Genomic DNA, 7,042 nt, shown 5'->3' on the forward strand with positions numbered 1-7,042 from the left:
GCGGTGGGTGGTGATGACTAGCTGCCTTCTCTCTAGTGTTACACATCGCCCTCGAGTAGCTTTGCGTGAAATTCAAAACAAACAAGCATAATTAATCAATAAATTTTCCTTTATAAATTAAGATGGTATTATATTTATACTTTATTTTTTATTATAATAGAAATGAATTCATTTTGTCCATTTTTATATTTCTATTTAAATAAGTAAAAATAAAGGATAAATATAATATTTTTTGTTTCATTAGAATCGGACGATCAACAACGGCGAAAAATTAGGAAAAGTGTCTCTTTCTCTTCCAATGAAGAAGGTAAAATATATCTTTAAGAGTTTCAGTGAGAATCTTTCTGAAACATTTGTGTTATTTGTAGACAAGAGGAAAAACTCCTCCTCTCCACCTCTCAAATTTACCCAAACTGCAGATCTAAAATACTCTATCTTTCTATAGAAGATGTTCGAATCAACAACATTCACGTCCTTCTAATGATTATCGTAGTTTAAATACCAAATTGTGGATCGTGAATTCAGTGTTGAGTTCTTACACAACTCATAACATTTATAAACATTTTTGTATAGTGTCTAACAAGTGTATCTCAGATAAAACAAACACATTATGAGAAGTCTCTTACAAAGAAATACGTCTGACTTTCGTCTCTGTTTCATGATTCATTATATTTGTTTCCTCTTTCATATTTCCAGTGTTTCACGGATATCACTGGTTCTAATACCTTACAGTTAAGCCCACAATGACTACCTTCACTCATTATATTTTAATTATATTTGTTGTAAATAGTCTGCTGTGGCCGAATTATCATTATTTTTACTTCTTCTACATACTTAATGTAAACGATATTTTAGATCACGTTCTGTCTCTCTATTACAGTTTCTTTCATGTCAACATTTAATGCTTCAGTAAAGTACATCATTAGGCTAATATAACAATGAGCTGGCATTCAAAGATTTATAAATATAACCAAGTGATCTTAATACATTCGCATGGGATACTATGTATGTGCCTTGTTTTGTTCCTGTAGTAGAAGTTATTCAGGGTTAGGTAATAAGGTGTTTATTTTCTTTCAACGTTTAATGTCAATGCTCAAGTTATTCTAGAGAATAGTAATTTCTGGTGTAGAATGGAATGTTGGTAGGAGACCAGGGTTTATATAATATTTTGTAATGTTTTTAACTTTAATAAGAGACCCATCTATTATGTATGGGCTTAACCTGTAGACGGTGTTATACTCTTTAATTAGTTATATTAAGTTTCTAAGTCTTCTTTGTGGGTACAAAGTTGTAATAAAATGTAATTTTGAGTTTCTAAATATAGAGTTTTCTCTCTAGAAAAAAAAGAAAAAAATGTTTACTTCACGCCTTATATACGTATCTTGATGTGTGTCTGTGTAATTGTGTATATAATGATTCATAAATATACCAGTTAGAAGTCTCTTAGAAATGAAGTTATTGATGAAAACAATTTTATAATCTTTCTTTTTCAGTTATATTGTCAGACAACATTTATACGTGGGAAATCATGGAAACTAGAAAAGTGCACTTACCTGAAAGGTATGTATTTTGAAATAAACCTGACACTCAGCTTAAATAGTTCTCCGAGCGTTCTTCTCACAATCTGCAGGACGCAGATTTGAACTCCCGTCATACCAAACACACTTTCAGTTTAGCTGAGGGGAGACTGTTATAATATGATGATCAGTCTCACTATTTGTTGGTAAAAGTGTAACGCAGATGTTGACATTGGGTGGTGTTGATTAGATGTCTTCCGTTTCTAGTCTATAACTCCTAAGTTAAGGACAATTAGCGCAGATAACCCACATGTAGCGTTGTGCAAAATTCAAAACAACCTAGCCAGATGTAGCACTTATGAAGTTACGAAAACTGGTGAAGTACTGAATAAACATTTTGAAACTAGAAAGACATTTCCATATGTTTTCTAAATCAAATAGGACACGTTCAGTTTGAAAAATATGTGTATCAGTTAATGTATATTATATATTTTTCTTTATAGTTGTTTTTCAATCACCATGGTGAACATATATATTAATAGATTTGAAGGACATACACCAGTGATGTGTATTAGTTACTATCAAACAGTCATGGTGTTATAGTTGTTTATTTGTTTTGTGTATTAGTTACTATCAAACAGTCATGGTGTTATAGTTGTTTGTTTGTTTTGTGTATTAGTTACTATCAAACAGTCATGGTGTTATAGTTGTTTGTTTGTTTTGTGTATGAGTTACTATCAAACAGTCATGGTGTTATAGTTGTTTGTTTGTTTGTTTTGTGTATGAGTTACTATCAAACAGTCATGGTGTTATAGTTGTTTGTTTGTTTTGTGTATGAGTTACTATCAAACAGTCATGGTGTTATAATTGTTTGTTTGTTTTGTGTATTAGTTACTATCAAACAGTCATGGTGTTATAATTGTTTGTTTGTTTTGGGTATTAGTTGCTATCAAACAGTCATGGTGTTATAGTTGTTTGTTTGTTTTGTGTATGAGTTACTATCAAACAGTCATGGTGTTATAGTTGTTTGTTTGTTTTGTGTATGAGTTACTATCAAACAGTCATGGTGTTATAGTTGTTTGTTTGTTTTGTGTATGAGTTGCTATCAAACAGTCATGGTGTTATAGTTGTTTGTTTGTTTTGTGTATGACTTACTATCAAACAGTCAGTCATGGTGTTATAGTTGTTTGTTTGTTTTGTGTATGAGTTACTATCAAACAGTCATGGTGTTATAGTTGTTTGTTTGTTTTGTGTATGAGTTACTATCAAACAGTCATGGTGTTATAGTTGTTTGTTTGTTTTGTGTATGAGTTACTATCAAACAGTCATGGTGTTATAGTTGTTTGTTTGTTTTGTTTTGTGTATGAGTTACTATCAAACAGTCATGGTGTTATAGTTGTTTGTTTGTTTTGTGTATGAGTTACTATCAAACAGTCATGGTGTTATAGTTGTTTGTTTGTTTTGTGTATGAGTTACTATCAAACAGTCATGGTGTTATAATTGTTTGTTTGTTTTTGTTTTATGTATGGTGTTATAGTTACTATCAAACAGTCATGGTGTTATAGTTGTTTGTTGTTTGTTTGTTGCTATTTGTGTTATAGTTGTTTGTTTTATGTTAGTTACTATCAAACAGTCATGGTGTTATAGTTGTTTGTTTGTTTGTTTTGTGTATTAGTTGCTATCAAACAGTTGTTATAATTGTTTATTTGTTTTGTGTATTAGCTACTATCAAATAGTCATGGTGTTATAGTTGTTTGTTTGTTTTGTGTATTAGTTACTATCAAACAGTCATGGTGTTATAGTTGTTTGTTTTGTGTATTAGTTACTATCAAACAGTCATGGTGTTATAGTTGTTTGTTTGTTTTGTGTATGAGTTACTATCAAACAGTCATGGTGTTATAATTGTTTGTTTGTTTTGTGTATTAGTTACTATCAAACAGTCATGGTGTTATAGTTGTTTGTTTGTTTTCTGTATGAGTTACTATCAAACAGTCATGGTGTTATAGTTGTTTGTTTGTTTTGTGTATGAGTTACTATCAAACAGTCATGGTGTTATAGTTGTTTGTTTGTTTTGTGTATGACTTACTATCAAACAGTCATGGTGTTATAGTTGTTTGTTTGTTTTGTGTATGAGTTACTATCAAACAGTCATGGTGTTATAGTTGTTTGTTTGTTTTGTGTATGACTTACTATCAAACAGTCATGGTGTTATAGTTGTTTGTTTGTTTTGTGTATGAGTTACTATCAAACAGTCATGGTGTTATAGTTGTTTGTTTTATGTACTAGTTACTATCAAACAGTCATGGTGTTATAGTTGTTTGTTTGTTTGTTTTGTGTATTAGTTGCTATCAAACAGTCATGGTGTTATAATTGTTTATTTGTTTTGTGTATTAGCTACTATCAAATAGTCATGGTGTTATAGTTGTTTGTTTGTTTTGTGTATTAGTTACTATCAAACAGTCATGGTGTTATAGTTGTTTGTTTTGTGTATTAGTTACTATCAAACAGTCATGGTGTTATAGTTGTTTATTTGTTTTGTGTATTAGTTGCTATCAAACAGTCATGGTGTTATAATTGTTTGTTTGTTTTGTGTATTAGCTACTATCAAACAGTCATGGTGTTATAGTTGTTTGTTTGTTTTGTGTATGAGTTACTATCAAACAGTCATGGTGTTATAATTGTTTGTTTGTTTTGTGTATGAGTTGCTATCAAACAGTCATGGTGTTATAGTTGTTTGTTTGTTTTGTGTACTAGTTACTATCAAACAGTCATGGTGTTATAGTTGTTTGTTTGTTTTGTGTATGAGTTACTATCAAACAGTCATGGTGTTATAATTGTTTATTTGTTTTGTGTATTAGTTGCTATCAAACAGTCATGGTGTTATAATTGTTTGTTTGTTTTGTGTATTAGCTACTATCAAACAGTCATGGTGTTATAGTTGTTTGTTTGTTTTGTGTATGAGTTACTATCAAACAGTCATGGTGTTATAATTGTTTATTTGTTTTGTGTATTAGTTGCTATCAAACAGTCATGGTGTTATAATTGTTTGTTTGTTTTGTGTATTAGCTACTATCAAACAGTCATGGTGTTATAGTTGTTTGTTTGTTTCGTGTATGAGTTACTCTCAAACAGTCATGGTGTTATAGTTGTTTGTTTGTTTTGTGTATGAGTTACTATCAAATAGTCATGGTGTTATAGTTGTTTGTTTGTTTTGTGTATTAGTTACTGTCAAACAGTCATGGTGTTATAGTTGTTTGTTTGTTTTGTGTATTAGTTACTATCAAACAGTCATGGTGTTATAATTGTTTATTTGTTTTGTGTATTAGTTGCTATCAAACAGTCATGGTGTTATAATTGTTTGTTTGTTTTGTGTATTAGCTACTATCAAACAGTCATGGTGTTATAATTGTTTGTTTGTTTTGAATTCGCGTAAAGCTACAGGAAAGCCATCTGCTCTAACTGTCATTAATATAGCAGCGGACGACTAAAGGAAAGGCAGTTTGTCATCACCACACACTGCTAACTTTTGGGCTACTCTTCAATCAAAGAATAGTGGGATTGACCATGAATTAAACATTCTCCCACGGGTGAAAGGGCGGGAATATTTGATGTGATGGGGATTCGAACTCGCGACACTGAGATTACGAGTCCAGGGTCCCCCTACCCACGTGGCCATGCCGGGACAGCTAAACACAACCTTTTATGTCATCTTTGTTTTCAATACTTTCTAAGTGTCGATTTTCAATTATAATTTTATCTGAAACTTTAATTCTTGTATTTGAAAATCATGAAGACAAATTTTGTGACGTAGTTTACGTGACCCTCAAATACACATTGAATATTTAGTCAATATTTATGCCAACATGTAAATATTCTAGGACGTTTAATTTCATAGGACGAACTTCAAGATGTAAAGTACATCACATCTACTAAACTCTGTGTTATCGAAGTATTTCATGTAATATCAGGACTCTTCAGTTTAGCTGGTATACGGTAGATCTAGTAGTTGTTGAGACACTACTCGTGCTGTCAAATTGATTTAACAATATTTTTTTTATGTTTGAACTTATTTAAATCATGACATTTGTCAATGTTATTAAAGTTATTAGCCACTAAACCTAATGCCAGGATTTATCAATATAATACAGTTTACATAAATAAATATAGATCTATAGATCTTCTCTGATGAAATTCACTTTTGTGTAAATGTACCAAAACAAATTCAGTATTTGTAATTACTGTTTCTATTTCAGTGACAAAAAATCGAAAAAATCTCTGAAGAAGTTTCTCCACCGTTTACGAAAATCTGTTTCTCGTGAAATGGAGAAATATTATGTTTTGAAGATCTAAACAATCATGTGACACTGAGGTAACCAATGTGTGACGATCTGTAAATATCTGGTTTTTATGATTTTAGTAGGATACTGAATTTTTATACTGCGTATATAGAACGTGATGTATTGTATTACAAGAAGCAAGTTTAAATTCATTAATTCTAGCTATTAACAAGTGGTCAGGCCATGGCCTTACCACTTTCAAAAACCTACGTTTCTGACTACATACGACTGAATGATCATTTTTCTTAGATGACGATTAAACACTTAAACTTTGTTGGTAAGTGGCTTTACAGAGAATGTTGGGTTTGTTTTCTGTACTTTTCTGATAATACTGGAAGTCGTACTGACTACTTAGATATATTTTACCTGGTGAAATGACGATATTTGGTTAGTGGTCAAGTTATTACATAAAAGTGTTCTTTATACAATAATCATTATCTGGTCCACAAAATGGTATTATTATCATGAACTTTATCGGGGCACTAGTGATCCATAAAAAAACTCCTTATGAGATTGTATGTGTAGAGGGAGATAAATTCTAACTTACAATGGATATTTAGTTGGTGTTTTAGACTATCATACATTTGAACAGAAATATGTTAAAGGTCGAGAGTTCATAATTTTCCTAACCCTTCTGGAATGTCTCTGAATAGATTTATACTGATATTTTCAGTTGAAATTACTTACTGGATTTATCTACATTTTGGCTCAAATTTTAGACACTAAGAGACACAAATTTTTTTTATAACCATGCGGTGTTTTTATGTTTTTTTACCAACATCCGTGTAGCATGACACTAATTGGACACTTTAACTTTTAATCCATGTTAATATAAAAGAAAAACAACAATCTGTACTTTAAGTACAACTGTTTTCTCCCCACGTGACGTATCAAACCCCACTCACGTCACTCTACACCGGAAGATACTAATAATATAATATCAATTCTCAACCACTCTCTGAATACACTGCGGCTCTTTTTTATTATTATTGCGGTGTAAGAGAGCCTTTGGTGATCTTCTGTTTTAACCACTTGCACTATTATACTGTAGGGTGTTATCTGTCTGTCTCTCAGTCAGTAAACACTAAAATGATGCCATATAAGGGGTACTTAACGTTATAATTTGTACTGTCGTGACGTTAGTGTACCGTGCACATGTCATAAATCACGAAAAGAATTATAAACTGT

This window comes from Tachypleus tridentatus, chromosome 9, assembly GCF_004210375.1.
Source record: "Tachypleus tridentatus isolate NWPU-2018 chromosome 9, ASM421037v1, whole genome shotgun sequence".
In the NCBI taxonomy this organism is placed as follows: Eukaryota; Metazoa; Arthropoda; class Merostomata; order Xiphosura; family Limulidae; genus Tachypleus; species Tachypleus tridentatus.